The sequence below is a fragment of the Lissotriton helveticus genome, chromosome 3_1 (assembly GCF_964261635.1).
Source record: "Lissotriton helveticus chromosome 3_1, aLisHel1.1, whole genome shotgun sequence".
NCBI lineage: Eukaryota > Metazoa > Chordata > Amphibia > Caudata > Salamandridae > Lissotriton > Lissotriton helveticus.
In genome coordinates, this window is record NC_136061.1 from 1,850,039,201 (window position 1) to 1,850,057,378 (window position 18,178).

At 43.1% G+C, this 18,178-nt stretch overlaps 1 protein-coding gene across 2 annotated transcripts in view; it reads left to right on the top strand.

The window, feature by feature from the left end:
- The window catches only part of CHID1 (chitinase domain containing 1), a 1,625,859-nt gene that overhangs the window by 1,540,438 nt on the left and 67,243 nt on the right, over window positions 1-18,178 (top strand). The window lies entirely within an intron of this gene.

Here is an 18,178-nt window from a genome sequence, read left to right on the forward strand (position 1 = left end):
GCTTTAAGTAGGATTAAAAAACTGGGGGTCTCTCAAAGCGGTGTGGCCAATGTAATTACGGGCGTGGCTTAAAAACACGTAAGCTAAAAATCTATGCTTAGCATAGTGTGCCACCCAACTTGTATTTTGCTGTTTCTGTCATTGCATCCAGATATATGATAAAACAAGTAACATCATACCTACAGCCAGTCAGGACTATTGGCTTTGTCAATGGTTGTTAGTTGCATAAGATAAATAAGCAGCAAGTTTGGCTTGTATATAATATTGAAAAAGCTTCCATTGAAAGCCCTGGTGACACCACAACGATGTTGCTGCTCCTGCGTTTCAAACAAAGAAGGGAAATCCATAAAGAAAATTACTCTCTTTAAAGGATTTCCCTTCCCCTACAACGCTCACGTGGCATGATGTCATGCCGTAACTTCACTAGTGAGAAGTGAGCATGGGTACATCCATGTGCCTGCTGTCACTGCAGTCCGGGAAAAAACGGACCGCCTGTGCCAGGGCACGAAACAGAGCCCGATAGAGACCCGTTTCGAGGCCCCCTTTAAAAAACTGCCGGTGCTCAGCACCGATGAGACCCGACCCACTTAAAGCCCTGCCTAGAAACCTTTTCGCTTTCTACCTAACCAAGGACATTTCAATTGTCCCAGGCTGTTGCCACACAATGTATCAATTGGATTGCTAAACTAACTGTGAGAATGTTTGCAAATGTAATGTAGTACCATGATGGGAGAATCTTTTAATGTATTTTGTAGTAAATTGTTTATTGCTCAATTCCTATGAGTGTGTTTCCTGAGAATCATGTGCCCATGAAGAATGTATGAATGTCTTTGTCTAAGATCCTATTAAAGGATGTGAAGATTTCTATGTGAGAGAGAACCTCCCCACTTTAGAGATTAATCTATACCGGATTTCGCTCAGAACTGTAGTGCGTTGTACTTATGATGTGTACGCTTTGCCACTAAATGATTCTCTATGGTATACTCTCTGCCTTTTAAGTTTTATATAAAGCATTTAAATGACAACCCATGCCTGTCCTTCTTATAAGAATGTTATCACCTGCTAATTTATTAAATTGACTTAATTGAAGTGATGGCGCCAGTCGGGGAGCACCAAAATCGGTATCGGGCTATACTGCTTCTGGTCCTAGTCGTTGGCGCCCCCTATGAGTCGGATTTACGGTAGTGTGGTTGGTGTTGACAGTTTTTGTGGCAGAGGTGATGGTTCCTATTGGAGCCAACCCAAATTGACAAACTAATTGACTATAGAACTGAGTACTGCACCTTCATGGTCCAGATGGTTTGCCACGTGATCAAAACTTGGCCCGGTTCAACTCGATCCTGGTTCCAGAAAGACAAGGTGGCTGATGAAGAGCAAAGACATGAGTATCGATAGCGATTGCGTGCAAAATGCGCAAATGAAGTAGTTGCGGAGTAGTGCATGTTGGGAGTTGTAGGCGTATAACAACGGAATGGAGTGGACGGAGTTTGAGAGCAATTATTATATGGCTTTGATTGTATGATTCGTGGGTGCAATAATTATTGTGTTTTTGATCATGTTCTTGGATTTTTGAAGGGCGATACCTCAAGTCAGAACATTGAACTGTTGAACTTGCCTGCTAATTGAAGTGTACTCTGAGATGCTATCAGATGCACCAAATTAGAGAAGTAATCTTTTCTTCCACTGATGAATTAACAAAGCTTGGTGGTAGTTTGTTCCCTAGTGCATAGGGATTGGAAGCACCAAGTATAGTAACTTTCAAAGGTCGAAGGCTCACTATTGTATGGAAGTAGGTAACTTTATTATCGATATTGAAACCTTTGTGTAGTTGAAGCAGTCGACTGCTGAAAACGTTGTGAAAGTGGTTCAGAAGCAGCCTGGTGGTATCAAAGTGTTGCCTCACTAAGTCGGCACGCTGGCAAACGCCGTAGCCACGATGTGATAGGGTGATCTTTAACAGAGACGCACTGGTATTGGTGGATGGATTGTGTGCTGATTAGTGTGGACAGGGTGAGCGGTTAAAGTGAGGGTTGAACAAGACATTGTTAGAATGGAGAATCCCCTGTCAAAGAAAGAGAAAGACATATATAAGGAGGAACATTTCTCTCCCAAAGGCACTCCAGCCAGGGAAATGGCAGCAAAGAAAGGGTCACATCTGTGCATGTGGGTTAACCAATGGCACAAATATACATCAAAAGTTGGAGGACTTCGATTCCCGTTCAGTGGTACCTTCCACCTTCCTCGGATAGAGAATTTGAGGAGAAGAATGTACGAATTAAAACCACAGCCAAGGCCCAGGCAATTTGAGCCCTTAAACTTTTGGGCACAGTTAGCAAGCGAAAAGAAAGCAGTTTGAACTAAAAATCCGCAGCAGGGCTCATTTCTAGAGAAGCATGCAGGACGCGGAAAGGTAGGAAAAGTGGAGAGAGGAAGCCATAGAGACCTTTTCTCTGTAAGAAAGTGAAGAGAAGGCAGAGGAGGAACCAAAGAGGGAAATAGATATAGAGTGAGGAGGTAGATGCCTTCATAGATGACCTCCTTAGCATAAGACCGCCCGTATAACGCAGCAGCTGCTGTACCAAGTACCACTGCCCCACTATCGACTGAGGCGGGAACAGTTGCGGGATCCCCTAAAGAGTTATGCACACCCCCAAGTTATGCAGAAACAACTGCTCCATCCCTTGGTCAGATACCTGCACCTGTTAAAATAGGTACCATGTCTTTGTCAGATGCCCTCATCAATCCCCCAGCTGAAGCATCTGCTAGAACCATCCCAAGTCAACCTATCCCAAGTATACCTCAGGACTCTGGAACGAGACCAGGAGTGGTGGTATTAGTTCCCCTACAAGAAAGGAACTCAGTTGGTGGCGGACAGGGGCCGAACTACTTGCACACACTTTTCAGGAAATTCCCTTCCTGGATTTTCTAGCATATTTTGGGGAGGATGAGCTGCTTTACTTGAGCAAGGAAGCTGCGAGAGTGACAAGAGAGGCGCATTTGAAGATGGAGAAGGTGGCTGATAAATGTGGAAGTGATATAACTAAGTGAAAGAAGCTACGGAATAATGCTGGATGGCAATGACAGAGAGCTACGACTGCTGAAGTTAAGAGGGTTGAGGACACATATGAGGGAACTTATCGAAAATATCCAGGAATGGAGTGATATTGAGAAATTTAGAGAGTGTTGGTCAAAGAAAGAGAAGGTTAGGGTAAAACAAAAGGGAGAAGGGAAGGAAATACAGGGAAAATGGCAAAGGACTTTCCAGTGCGCAAAGTACAGGGAGGAGGCAACGTACATGTCCCATGGTCAAAATCAGACCTTTTCCACTTTACGAACTCTTTTCCAAAGCTTAGAGAAAATCCTGATGAATGGTACTTGTGGATTGAACAGTTTGCGACTATTTCAAAGGTTTTGTGGGAAGACTTGGACATGGAGTGTAAAAGAGCAGTCGAATGGCCTACACAAGAACTGCCTCGGGTGACAGGGAAAATGCCCCTTTACCCATTGTTAAAACCAAGGCGGATGAGATCCTAAAGCACCTGAAGACAAAGGTTCCCCAAAAGGAGATCATTTGGCCTGCAATTTTCCCAACCTCTCGAGAGCCAAAAAATCTGTACATGCTTATTTCGAGAGAATGATGCAGGTGTATAGGGAGCACAGCAGGATAAATGACCAGCTGGGAGACAACATGGGAGCATTTCTGCCATCCTTTACTCTGGATTAAGGCCAGAGAGTAGCAATAAAATCACCCAGGGAGTCCTTTGTTGGCGAAGCAAGCCTGTTGACTAGATCTTACAATATGCAAAATATTGCAATGACACATTAGAAGCAAAACGAAAAGAGCTTAAAGAGAAGTTTATGATAGCTTAAACACAGCTAGCTCAGAATGGAGGGGTTAAGGGACTTAAGGTTCCTTTTCAGTGCCCTCGGATTCAGAGCAGTGATTCAGGAGTTTCCTTGATCTACAGTGGGAATGTCCCAGGAATGGGGAGAGGTCGGGGAATAGAACAGGGACAAGCATAAGTGCCTTAAAGAAGGTTACACAGTGTCACATTTGCAATAGGGTATTGTGACTGGTTCCCAGGGGATGAGTTTGGCAGGTCAGGGACAGCTTTCCCCTATACTCAGACCCCCTATGGCTGCCCCAAAAGCTCTAAATTCTGAAGTTCTGCCAAATTCCTTCAACCCAATGCAGATGCAAGGAGGTATTTACCATCCTCACCCAAACCCTAGGGTACCCCTAAGATGATGATGTCAAAAGGAAGCCCAGTTCCTATGATGTTCGAGACATCCTTGGATTTGAATCGGGGCCAATGATGTTGTCTGAGGCGGTAGCAGGAGTGAATACTTGGCGTAGTCCTGGAAGTGGACTATATGTGGGTGGAGAGCTCAACAGACATCCCACATCTTTCCTAATAGACGCAGGAGCCACTCGTTCAACGGTTATAACAGTTGAGGTCCCTAACCTATGTCTCCTGGGAAAAGAAGTCCAAGTTGTAGGCATTACAAACCAACAGCGCACCAATCCAATCACAGCACCCGTACCTGTAAAAATAGTAGTCAACAGAGAACAGCATCAGTTTGTAATTTGTGACTCTAGTCCTATAAACCTTTTAAGACAAGATCTTCTCTGTAAACTCAATGGTGTCATCTATTTCACACAGGATGGGGGTCTTTATTAAAAAACAAGCAGCTGACCTCCGGTTTAAGTTGCAGTCTCCGGAACTTGTTGTCAAGTTATATCCAGACATTACAACAGAGGATTTGCCAATGGATCTTAGAGAGACAGTTAAGGAGGAAGTCTGGGATTTTAAGGGAAAAGTAATTGGGTTGATTAAAGGTGCCAAGCCATTTAGAAAATCATCCTTCAACCTAATGCTGCTTTTTCACAGACTGGCCTTTATAAAATGAACCCAAAGGCCATTGTAGGGATCACCCCTGTTATTGAGAGCATGACAGAACAAGGCATTTTGAAGGAAGTTATTGGGAGTCCCCAACTCCCCAATCTTGGCCTTACAGAAAGCTAATAAAAAGTGGAAGATCGGACAAGACCTCCAAAGATTAACCATATTGTCATTCCACACTATCCTGAGGTAATGAACCCTGCTGTGATCCTGTTCCAAATTCCCCAGAGGGCGAGTGTTTCACAGTCATGGCCTTTTGTCAAGCCTTCTTCTTGGTCCCGTTACAAGAAGAGAGACTGGTTCTTTTCATGATCCGGTTCCAAGGGAAGACCCTCGTGTGGTGTTGAGCCCCATAAGGGTCAACTGAAAGTCCATCCTATTTCAATCAGATACTTAAAAAGAACTTGAATTATCTACAATTGCCATGCAGTTCAACATTAATTCAATACACCAACGGTATCCTTATCGCTTTGAGAACCAAAGAAGCTTGCAAACAAGACACAATTGCTGTACTCAGCATTTGGCTAAAAATAGGCATAAGGTCTGACCCGAGAAGGTACAGTACTGTCCGAGAGAAGTCATGCACTTGGGACATCAGATAGAGAAGGGAGTGAGAAGAGTTTCATACGAGCGCATAGAGACAGTCCTTTAGATGAAGTTGCCAGCCACTCAGAGAGAGGTGAGAATGTTTCTGGGCATGGTTGGCTACTGCCGACAATGGATCCCAAAGGTTTCCTCTGTAGCAAAGACTTTAATAAGGCTGATGCACACTGAAGTCAATGACCTGGTACCAAAGAATGATTAAAGCATGAAAGCCTTTCAGGATCTCAGAAATCTACTTTGTAGTGCACCTGCTGTTGGAATGCCAGATTATACGAAATCATTTGTGTTCTTATTTCACAAAAGAGATGGGCGTGCATTGTCTGTACTAACACAAGCTGGTGGTGGGACTAAGTGCCCAATCGGCTATTTCTCAGCTATACTTGATCCAGTGGCCGCAGCATTTCCTGGTTGTCTCAAAGTGGTTGCAGCACCAGCAAAGTGAAGGGATAGTGGTGGGTTACCCCTTTAATTGTAATGGTGTCCCATTCCATAGAGATCCTCATGACACGTACCAGAACTCCGCATTTAACAACCAGGGCGGCTGGCACAGATCGAGGGCGGAAGGGGTAGTTTGGGGGGATAAAAAAATAAAAATAAACGTGCCTCCTCGCCGCGTCTCTCCACCGTCGTCTCTCCCGGCACAGGAACAGGAAAAGAGCACCTAGGAAGCACCCATGCCAACACAACACTGCAATGCAGCGTTGTGATTGCTCTGAGCGCCGTGGTTTGGCGATTAGGCAGGGACTGGGAGCCTGGGCATGTTTTCCACTCAGGCTGTAATGCAGCCTGGGCGGAGAACATCCAAAGTGTGCATGACTGTTTGGCCGGCTTGTGATGGGCGGTCAAATATTAATGTGCACTTACATATGACCACCTCTCCTCCTCTCCTCTGAGAGCAGAGCAGCCCGCCCCACAAGGCTGCCACAGCAGGAAAAAATTAAATGATAATAACAGCAAGTTATTATCATTTAATTTTCCTTTATTCACACTGCTGAAAAGCAGTGGGGTGACGATCCTCTGCCATAGTCGAGGAGCCGCCTAACCCACTATGAGAGAATCATTTAAGCATCAGAAAATGTTTCTATACAGCAATGTAACATAATAAACCATGCTTCTCTATGGCCAACCCCAGAGGGAGATGATGATGAGGGGGATTTCGACCACAACTGTGTCAGTGTCACTGAGTTGTGCACAGAGCCAAGACCCTATAGACTGGATGTTTCTCTTTCTGTGTCCGATCATAGCCTCTTTGTTGATGGTTCTTGCCTGAGGGAGCGATGCGCAAATGTGCTGCTCCAAAATACCGACAACTAAGCATGTTAACCTTATATTGTTTTTCCTCCCCTTCCTGTCCTTCCTTCCTTTCCCCTTCTTTGTCCTTCTCTTCACTCCTTATCCCCTTCTTGTCATACTACACGACATATTTTGGATTAACAAGTATTTTCTCCATGAAATTCTTTAATTCTTGACAATAAGTGTCTTAAGAATAACGTGCATTAGCGTACAGAAACTACACAATGGAGTGCGGAGCTAGGATACAATGATAACGATTAGTGCCTTGTGAATAAAGTGCATTAGTATACAGAAACTGCACAATGGAGTGCAGAGCTAAAATACAACCAGATTCGGAATTTATTAACATAGCACTATCCACTAATTCTCAAGCCTCGTATCGAATATATTTTTCCCATTAGTGATCTAAGCTAGGAGTCCAATTTGCCATGTTTATATCCCCAATACCATTTGGATATGCTTCCTCAAATTTCATGGTAGGGCGCATTTTATCCTTCCAGCTCTGGATTGTCAGGACTTTAGTAGTCCTCCAATACTGAAGGATAAAAGAACGTGCAATTGTCAAAGATATTGAAATAAAATATTGTTGGCCGTTTACTAATTGATGGCTCCTTTTTGAAGCTCCAAATAGCCAAGGGTGGCCTCTGAGATTATTGTTGTCTTAATAGCCTGACTGATAGCCTCAAACAACTGCCAGAAATCAACAAGTTGAGGGCAAGAATAAAGCGCATGGAGCCAACATCCTTCACCTTGTTGTTTACAGCGAAACAATTATTCGAGACCCCTGGATACATTTTATGTAAAATTTCCGGGGTATAATATGCCATCCATCTAGACAGGAATGGCATTCTTTTAAAATTTGCTGCCTGAAGAGATGTATCTCCTATCTCAGCAATAGCATGGCAATTTCTCTTTGATAGATAACATTGAGTTCTCTCCCCTTCCCTGGAAAAAAAGCTAATTAAATCAAACGGTAAGGAGAGATCTAGCTCTGTACCAATTACCTATACCGAGTAATCTACTCCTAACCAGAGCTCTGCTGATTGCGTGGAGGTTGTAGCTTTCCCTTTTTATTGTAACCTGCACAAAGTGTTTAATCTGGTGAAAAATGTGGTGTGCATTGCTGATTGCTCCTCATTATTAATATTTCCCAGGAGATATATTTGCCTTGAGCAAAAATATCAGCATATGTCTTAAAACCTATGCGAGAGTTTGAATTATGTGTTTTAAAAACCTGCAAGAGGTGCGTAAACACGCAGATTTTCTTAACACATAAATGAAAGCCATTGTCTTGGTTTTAATACAAAGGTTTTCATTTATGTGTTAAGAAAACCTGCATGTTTACTCACCGCTTACAGGTTTTCAAAACACATAAGTTACTCAAACTCTCACAAATGCGAGACCTTTTGCATTGCAAATGCGTGTTTTTTTGTGCAGTTTTTATATAGCGCAAACTTGACCAGAGGGTTTTCGAGCGTTACACAAGGACGCATTCATTTTGTGGGAGGCATGGGGAGATTGAGTGATTTGCCCAGAATCACAGGCTGTTGAGCCAATGCGGAGACTCGAACCTGGTTCCTCAGCTTCAAAGTCGGCAGCTCTGACGTTAAGGCCACAATCTCTCCCCATTCTTGTATCATACATAATGTTTTACTAAAAGAACCGCCGAATTTGTTTGTATAAAAGCAAGCCACCTTTCTGCAAAAAAAGAATTAAATGGAACACTGGCGTAATTAAATGTCACCTAGGTGTCTCAAATGAAGAGCTCTACCACTAACAAAACTGGAGCTGCCCATAAAAAAATGTATAGAACCAAACTAATTCATCATGAGTACAATACCCACAACGGTTTATTAAAGTCAAACTACTGGTTTTGTCAGTCTGTTTTATGTAGCTCTGTCACAGGTTTTGCGGTTTTAAATTACTGAATATAACATCTTTGGTATTTAACACATTCGTCTGCATTTCAACATGCTCAACTACGCCTCATAACTACTCTGTGACCCGGAAGCGAAACAGATTCCAGCAATGAACTGTTCTGCGGTGCAATGTGGGCCTGCTTTGCGTTAAAGGGCACTATAGGCGGCTGTTGCGATGTCCTGATCACGAGGGTTAAGGATTCAGCCCCACTGATAGATGAAATGTTAAACAAGGATATCCCAAAAGTTCCTCTAAATATATAAGTGGTACCCCCACAATGTTTAACGTTCCTGTTGATGTACTTTACCAAGAAACCCAGGGGGAACTACTGACGAGATCCTGGATCAGAGTTGGGTTTAAGCTAAGTTTCCACAATAAACAGATCATCAGAATTTTAGTACTTCATGAAGTCATTTATTTCCAAAGTTTGACTCGAGAACAGGCACTTTATAAGATCACAGTTCCATTTTTTCATACAGTCTGAAGAAAAGTCATTGGCAATTTAGGGGTGTGTATTGGCTTGTTGAACCTGAAGGCATGGAATGGTTTTAAAAATGGATACTAAGAAAACGTGTTAGTGAGGTCTGGGTGAGGCATGAGACAAGGGAAGGCATTGCTGTAAGATAGTGAATAGTATCTACCGACCTTCGATAGGAAACCAACCGGGTCCACGGCCCTAGGCGCGGTCCATGCATGGATGGGCACAGACCAGTGTGCCGTTTGGGGTGCCCACTGTGCGGATGTTCTGCGAGTGTGCTGTTATTCCTAATGACAACCATAAGGCTAGAAAGTAACGAGACAGAAGAATTCCTGCTAGCCACAAGATGGCCCAGAAGCCGAGTAACCCCTGATAAGACTAGGTAAAAAAGAAACCTGACCGGCCTTGTAAAGTGCCAGAGTGCAAGATGCTCAGTAATAAATAGTGTAAAGAAAGTCAAACATGTTTAAAAACCCACAATACACAAACAACGTGAAATTAGAGGGTCTCTAGTTTCATCCCTGTACAAGCACACTTATCTTTGTCTTATTGAATGAATAAAGACTTCCAATCAAAAAGTTTTAGAACGTTGTTTTATATTTCAGTTCATGTTGGGTTTTAAGTTTCCAAGTATGTTATATAATCAATTCAGATTCATGATATGGAATTTTTTCTACAGGCAATGTCCTTATAAACGTATCCAATGCATTTCGGGCATTGCTTTCATGCCCTTCGTCAGGGAATAGACACTGTGAAAAATAACATAGGGGACTGTTAGTATGAATCCTAACAGTGTTGTTTAAGCATTGTACATAATATCAACAAACAATATAATAAAGCATGAACATAATACATTGTGAAGATCATTGTGCTAATACGTGTACGATAATTCCTGATAACAAATGATGTGCACCGAGAATATGATTATAAATGCGCATAAGCTGCTAAGGGTAAACGAAAAAGTGGCGTGTCACTTACGTGCCTGTCTTGGAAAAATAAATCAGGTTCTGTAAAAAAGTGAAAGTGACGTTGTCAGTACGTGCTACTGAAGTCTAAGGGAAAAAAACGGTCAAAATTGACAGCAGTCGGGTTCGGTAACTAACCTGAAATTCGGGATAGCGTAGTTTAGAATCGGGTGTTCGTCTTCACGAGACGCCGGTGCAGCTGATTCTGCCCGCGTTTGAATATTTGAAAGACAGTTTGTCATGTGACGTGTCATGTGTTTGGACATAATAAAAAGACTATGTCGGTCTAAACCGTGTACGGTTGTCACGGAGGGTGTGATACAATTATCAGGGACTTGCAGGATAATGTGGGCTTATCGGGGGTTGAAAAAATGCGTGTGTAAATAAATATGATGTTCGGTAAAAAAACAGGAGAGAAGCGTGGGGTGGGTTCGATCAGAGGTAGGGCGATGACGGATAAAAAGTGTGTTTAGCGTGATGAGCTAACGGGGTGTGTTGATACTGTGGTGACGGAAACAAAGGTATAAACGGGGAAATGAAGAAGTGTCTGGATGTTTTTAGGGGACAGACACAGTATTCACAAGATACAGTCGATGGAGCAATTAACTAGAGGTAACAAGACAGTTCAATTATTTCATTAAGTCCCATCGGTTTTTGAGTTGACAGTTTTTGGATCCGTGTAACCCCTGATAAGACTAGGTAAAAAAGAAACCTGACCGGCCTTGTAAAGTGCCAGAGTGCAAGATGCTCAGTAATAAATAGTGCAAAGAAAGTCAAACATGTTTAAAAACCCACAATGCAATATAAAAAGATAACCAATATCAAATCCAAACTCATACAAAGCTCCCACTTACACATCTCTAAAGTGGAAATAGATTTCTTGAAAAAGCCTAAGACTATTAGCAGGGTCTGACCATGTCTTGTCTTTATACAGGTTATTGACTCAAAGGACTGAATGGAGTAAGGATATAAGGAACTTGTAGAGTAAGGTGACTCAGCTCGAAGAACACAATTGGTGGGTTATCATACACATCTGTGACCTTCAGGAAAAAGGAGACAATATGATATACTTCCTGATATCTTTCCTTCCAACTCAACTACACATTGACTTCCAACAGCCACTTGAATTTAATCATGCTCGTAAACTGTGTTTCCGTCAGCCCAGTGCTCCGAGACCTATGGTCATCTGTCTATTAACTTAAATGCAAGAGTGTGCAGTTCCTTAGACAAAGTTAGGAGAAAGGACGAATTGAAAAAGAGTAGGTTTTCAGGTCAGTGGAATAAGCTCCAATAGGAGGAAGTGCCCTCACACACTCCGAAAGGTGCCATGCTTCGTCATCTGGTCATGCTACTTGTCCGGGCAGTGCTGCAATGCCGTCAAATGGGCTTTTTGCCGTATATCTTTTAATTTTGCCGTATGATGAGGTGTGGGTGTGTGGGTTGTGAAGAATGTGTAGTGTGGTACAAGGAGGTGATTTAAAATAGGTCTAGTGATGCTGATTTGTGGAAGAAGGTCCTTTCTCTAAGACCCATCCGGAAAAATGGTACATTAAGTTTGGCCTCCTTGAACCAGCTATACTGATTATCACCATATTTGGGAGCACCCAAGAGTACGACAGTTCTGAGGAGTGAGGGCTTCTGGTTCACTTTAAAGGTGTCGTAAGTAGATACTAGACCTGTGCTATTTACATCAGATACATCAGTATGAGATGACCAAATTATTGAGGTGGAACCTTTAGTTCATGATAAGCTTTGCTCTCATTCTCACACTTCCATTGGTTTCAGAAGCTACTCCAACGCATTCCCCAATAATGATGACCAAGAAAATGGAAGAACAGCGTGTGACAGATCTAGTTCCCCCTTAAAGAAGTGCTAGAAACGTATGTACCGATGGTAGAGCACCTGCTATCCCTGATATGTAGAAAGAGAATGTGTTTCCCGACCATAACATGGCAAACGTGTATATATCGGTGAAGACTTGAATGCTAAGGGTTTCTACATACCTAGCTAAAGTTTAGAGATCCAGTTGGAGTAAATCATTATTTTATTTATTTATTTAACTTTTTTCCTATACTGACAACCACTGAGACTGTTTTGTTATTCCCTTGTACCATGTCTACAATGTCTGATATACGAATCTTCCAGGAATGTGAATGGAACTACCTCCATCAAACGGGATAAAGTCCTTACTTGCATGGCTTGGAAAAAACACTCATTGGTCTATTACAAGAGACCCACTTTTCACCCCTATAGGCTGGTAAACTAAGAAGAGACTGGGTGGGCAGTTATTGCAGCATTAGAGCCCACATATAGAAAAGGTGAAGCAGCCTTACTTATTGATCAAAATTACCTGTGTGGGTTCTGAACACCTGGGATGACAAAACTGGCCACTTTGCATTTCCCAAACGATCCCTACAAGTCTCTCACTTTGTGATGGTATCTGTATATGCCTCCAACCCGGGCAAATCTAGATTCTGTGTAGTAAGCAGAACCCTGACTGAGATTGACTATTCCAATGTATTCGTCAGAGGTATCTGGAACGTCACACCTAATTCAGCTTTGAACAGATCTGGTTCCTGAATCAAAACCTGCAAATCAGACAAAGTGCTCCTCGAAGATCTGATGGTAGACTATGCCCTAGTGTAACCTTGGCTGTTCGTTCACCCCACCAACAGGCAATATACAATTCTGTTGTGCATGCATGCCACAGAAACCAGGATTGACTATTTCGTACTCACTGCTCTTCTGTTATTAGCGTATCCCACTATTCAAATATTTATAATGGAATTTAAGATCACTCCTTAATTAAGCTTGACCTTGATGTGAAATTACAAGCACCAACTTGACAATGATGGACAATTCCGGCCTTGAAATAGCAAACACAACAAGATGATGGACGGAGTGCTAAAACTTTTCAACCACTCGCTTCCAGTCACAGATCTGGGTTCAATCCATCATTCTTTTCCTCACTATGCCACCCCAGTTTACACCCAGCCATATGCAAATCTGTCTTGACCCTGCTCCTCATGGGAGCAGTCCAGCCCGAACTACCAGGCCAGGTCCTCCCTGGATCGGAAACAAGCATCCTGTTACCGGTTTCGGAGTTTAACCCCCTCGTCAGCCAGGATAGCTTGAATCTAGGGGAACAGCAAGCAAGGTACCCACATCTGGGCATACCTATAGCCACTTAGGGCGAACTTAGCAAACACAACAAGTGGACAGGGTGCTGAAACTTTTCAACGCCTCACCCCCAGTAACAGATCTGGGTTTAATCCATTGTTCTTTTGCTCACTATTCCACCCCAGTTTGGACACAGCCATATGCAAATCATTCCTCACCCTTCTCTGCATGGAAACAGTCGAGCCCGAACTGCCAGGCAAGGTCTTCCCTGGACTGGAAACAAACATCCTGGGACCGGTTTCAGATTTTCACCCCTCATCAGCCAGGTTAGCTTGAATCCAGCGGAACAGCGAGCAAGGGACCCACATCTGGGCCCACCCTTGGCCACTTAGGGTGAACATAGCAAACACAACAAGATGATTGGCAGAGTGCTGAAACTTTTCAATCCACTCACTCCCAGTCAAAGATCTGGGTTTAATCCATTGTTCTTTAGCTCATTATGCCACCCCTATTTGGACCCAGTCATATGCAAATCAATCTTGACCATGCTCCTCATGGGAACAGTCCAGCCCGAACTGCCAGGCCAGATCCTCCCAGGATGCTTGTGTCTGGTCCAGGGAGGGCTCGGTTTGGCAGTTCGGGCTGGACTGTTTCCATGAGGAGCAAGGTCAAGACTAATTTGCATATGGCTGGATCCAAACTTGGATGCGGTAGTGAGCAAAAGAACAATGAATTCAACCCACATCTCTTGACTGGGGGTGAATGTTTGATTCATTCAGCATTCCGTCCATCATTTGTTGCTGGTGGCTTTGAAATGTAGGAATCATGCCTATAAAGAACAAATGCACATTTACCTCAAAGATTTAACTGCTATTGCCAGCTGGCAAATCCTATGTCCAAGGCCAAATAAAGATATGATGAGATCAAAGATATGGCTATAGTCAAGTGTCAAAGCTTACAGAAACAGAAACAGCACTCATTGGCAATGGTAATAACCTCCTTGTTGAAGCAATAATGCAGATGACGACATCCGACTTACCAAACAGAACAATAAAGGCAAAATTTGAGCTCAACTTGTATCGAAAGTGAAATGGACCTTGACAAGACTTAAGCACAAGACCTATGAACAAGGGAAGAAGGCATGTCAATTATTAGTGTTTGTATTTAGACACAACATGGCCTCCAGAGTAATCCCGACAGTATGAACCTACCCAGGGGCATTTGCTGAACATCCTCAAGCCATTGCAACGGGTTCAGTGACTTCTGCTCCTTCCTCTAGTCGTGAGACACTGGAGACACATAATCAAGAGACTACCGTTTTAGAGACACTTTAGTTGCCCAGACTAAACCAATGAGTGGCAGCAAATTTGGAGAAAGACATTACGTAGTGAGAAATTTGTGAGTCCATCAAGGCAAGGGACACAAATAAAGCTCCTGGAAAGATGGCCATCCTTTTGAATTTTGTAAAACTACTGCCACTATAATTATACATATTACACAAGGTCTGTGGCGAGGCAATCTCTTCAAGACCTGCACCCTGAATTCAGTAAAGTGTTTATTTCCTTGACACTGAAACCAAATAAAGAGCCATAATTATACTCTAGGTATGTACCCTTTTCACTTCTCAGTACGGATATGAAGGTATAGGCGAAGGACTTGACCATCTGCTGTGGTGATATTTGTCCTGTGCAACATTTACTATTATTTTGGCTTTTCTTTAGCTTGTGGCCACTTAATGTATTATTGTATATTCAATATAATTCCAGATCTTTATTCGCGTCAGTGTTCATCTCGCCACTTGTCCATTAGCCCTTCAACAGGGATTGTCTTCTTGGCTGAACTTCCTTATATCATGTGATCAACCTGGGCCACTAAGAGCATGTGTCCTCCAAAGCCTTAAGCCGAAGTGTGCTCAACCCTGGCTTTGCACCATTCTTAGAAAGCATTGATTGTTAGTCACTCTCTCCTCCTACAGCCTTTGGCATTGCTTTACAGGGTGCTTGTTTATCTGGTCCAAAGAAGTCCCAAACAACTAACAGTAATTGGCACACACACACCTTGCGTACATGGTTATACTCTATGAAAACGTCTATTTATTCCTCATTCACTGGCTACCAAGTTCTCCTTCACTACTACCTAAGATGGATGGAGGCATGGTTCAGTCGACTTAGACTTTTAAAAATCCTCGCACTGACTTCCCACTCACAGTCTTCTATATTAAGGCAACACGTTTCGGGTGAAACAACACATCAGCCTTTCACTAAGTATTCCTGATACTTGAGGGAGGTTATTCTTGTGCACCCCTTCTCTTTTTCAAGTTTACTCTTTCACCGCTCCTTGCTCTCTGTTCCACCCTAGCATTGAAACCACCACCCATCTTGTTTACTCATGCCACCCTCTCAATATTGTTTCCCTTTCAGTCTCACTACCATTTCCTGGAACCCTCCATACCCTGCTCCTCTTCTCTGAATCCTCCACCTTCTGGTCTCTAAATGAGATGAAGGATCTAGTGAAAGACTGCCGAGGGGATGTCTTGTCATAGAGATACAACAGCAGAAGCACAACAGAAGCACAACAATGTGTATGTGGTTGTTGATATGCCTGGTGGTAGACTCTTGGGAGAATATACGTCTTCATACGTCTCTAAATTTGATTCTTGAATTTATGGGGTGCAAGCAAAGCCCTGGGCTTTTGTGTGCAGGGCATCCTGGCCCCTGCCTGTGTCTGCTTGAAGGCTACACCCTTGTCTTTGTGGTAGTCGTGGAAGCTGGATGACCGTGTCAACACACAATGCTTCTTTGGCCTCACCAAAGGCTGACACTTCAGCTCCTTTCTCCTACCTAAATACGGGAGAGAATTACCTTTTGCCTAATTCTTAGCACTTCCACTCGAGGCCCTGATGGTCCAGATGAACTCCTAGTGTATCTTTTGTCAGCCTAAACCCAGCCTCTGAACATAGCCACGTGTTGATTCTCTGTCTTCACTGTGTTACGGGTGGAAAAGCATCTAGAGGTTACTAGTACTATACTCAGAAATACATCAACATCGTGATCTACTTAGAATGATACGAATGTTATAATTAACTGTATATATGTACTAGCATACAATCAGAATCACATAACATATCGAATGTAAACCGCCTCCATTAACAGGACAGTGAATGTCATCGAATTCTTTTCTTTCATTTAATGTTTTATGATTTTCGTTTTTACAAACACTACAATGCCCAGAATGCCGCAAATGGCTGACTGAGCATAAATAGTGTAGAAAGAGAAAACTCACTAACCGTGAGCAAAGCCGAGGAGGCTGGGTTCGTTTGAAATAAATGGATTGAATATATCTTCACTTCGGAGTGCTGTGCAATTCTTTGTTTAAAAAAAGGTTATTTAACTCGTAGACTGTGCTACATAAATGCCATCTGTTATGCAGCAAGCAGCCAGAGCGGGCTCTGGAGCAGTATTGCTACACAATGTATCATTGTTTTATTTCGTAACCTCTGGTGGGCATATGTCTGTGACATCCCTGTGGGTTGGGCAAAGGGTGTTGGTGCTGAAATGAGAACGATGTGCATTGCAACAACCACGGCCGGCTTTAGAGCTGTCGGAGCCCGGTATGACAATCCTTCTTTGCTCCCTCGCCCCCTCCCATGACCTCCTCCTCAGATTCCCCCATGATCATCGGGCAAAAGTGACCCTTATCTCTCCATAGCCCCTCTCTCACATACATTTAATGTGTTTTAAAGTACCAGTAAAGGCTGACTTTACTGATAAGAATATATAATCTACCCAAACAAACCCTTTTCAGCAACATTAGGAATAGATGAAAGACTGGGGAAAAAAACGTAACGTCCTAACCTATTGTATACAGTTTGCATGCAGCTCTTTGATGACAATTCTTAACAGTCGCTGTTCTATATTAGGGTTGTTGTATCTTATGAATAGCGGTGGCAAAAGGATATCTGTCACAAAAGCAGTAACATGGAAAAAGGATACAAGGGGGTCTAAGGGAATGTTTACCGACCTAGCATTGCTATCGTCCCTTAACACTATAAATACCAACAACTGGGATAACAATGGGTCAAGAGAAAACTATCTGTAAACAATCTTTGTATTTCAAGGGTACAACCGCGAAATCTACTGGAAGTATATCGCAGTAAAATAATTATTCCCATCAGATTACTGGCCTGTACCACCCTGAATCATTTGGGATCCCTCACCTTGAAGGAAAGGTGGTTTTACCCACAGTAGATTAGGCAGGTCGTAGCCTACAAAAGCAGTAATCCACTCAGCTATCCGCATAAAATTCAGATCTATGATCTGCACAGTACCCTCAAGAGGTCTGCACCAGTCGCACTGCCCTAAAGGCGGCCTTGGAAACAACCGGTCCGCAGCACCTGATACTTCCCACTTGAGAAAGTTCACAAGGTGTATACTTGCGGACTCCCTCTGCAGCTTGCGAGCAGTTCCTCCCTATTGCCAGTGCGGATGCCTTCCTCACTCCTGTTCTGTAGTATCCTGTACATGTTAATGTTCTGCCATTTATACCAACTGCTCAGCCAGTGTGAATGTGCTGTGTGCTGCATGGAATGTTGGAGTGATGATGCGTTTTGGAATGTTGGGTACCTGTGAGGTGAAGCTGACAGTTGAGAATGGACTGAGCAGGAGTCAGGCTGCTCCTGGTGGGGCTGCTTGACAACACCTCTACATGTAACGTACTTCAATAAATCTACATATACTACATCCTACCCGCGTGAACTTCGTTACTACATGTTCCTTGGAAACTGTACTATTGAAGACACAATAAGGTGTCTCTCCTATCAATCTCCAACTCAGAGATCCCTTGTGGCGCCCAAGCAGTTGGGGTGTTCTCAGTGGGGAGTGTATCAGACCAATGGA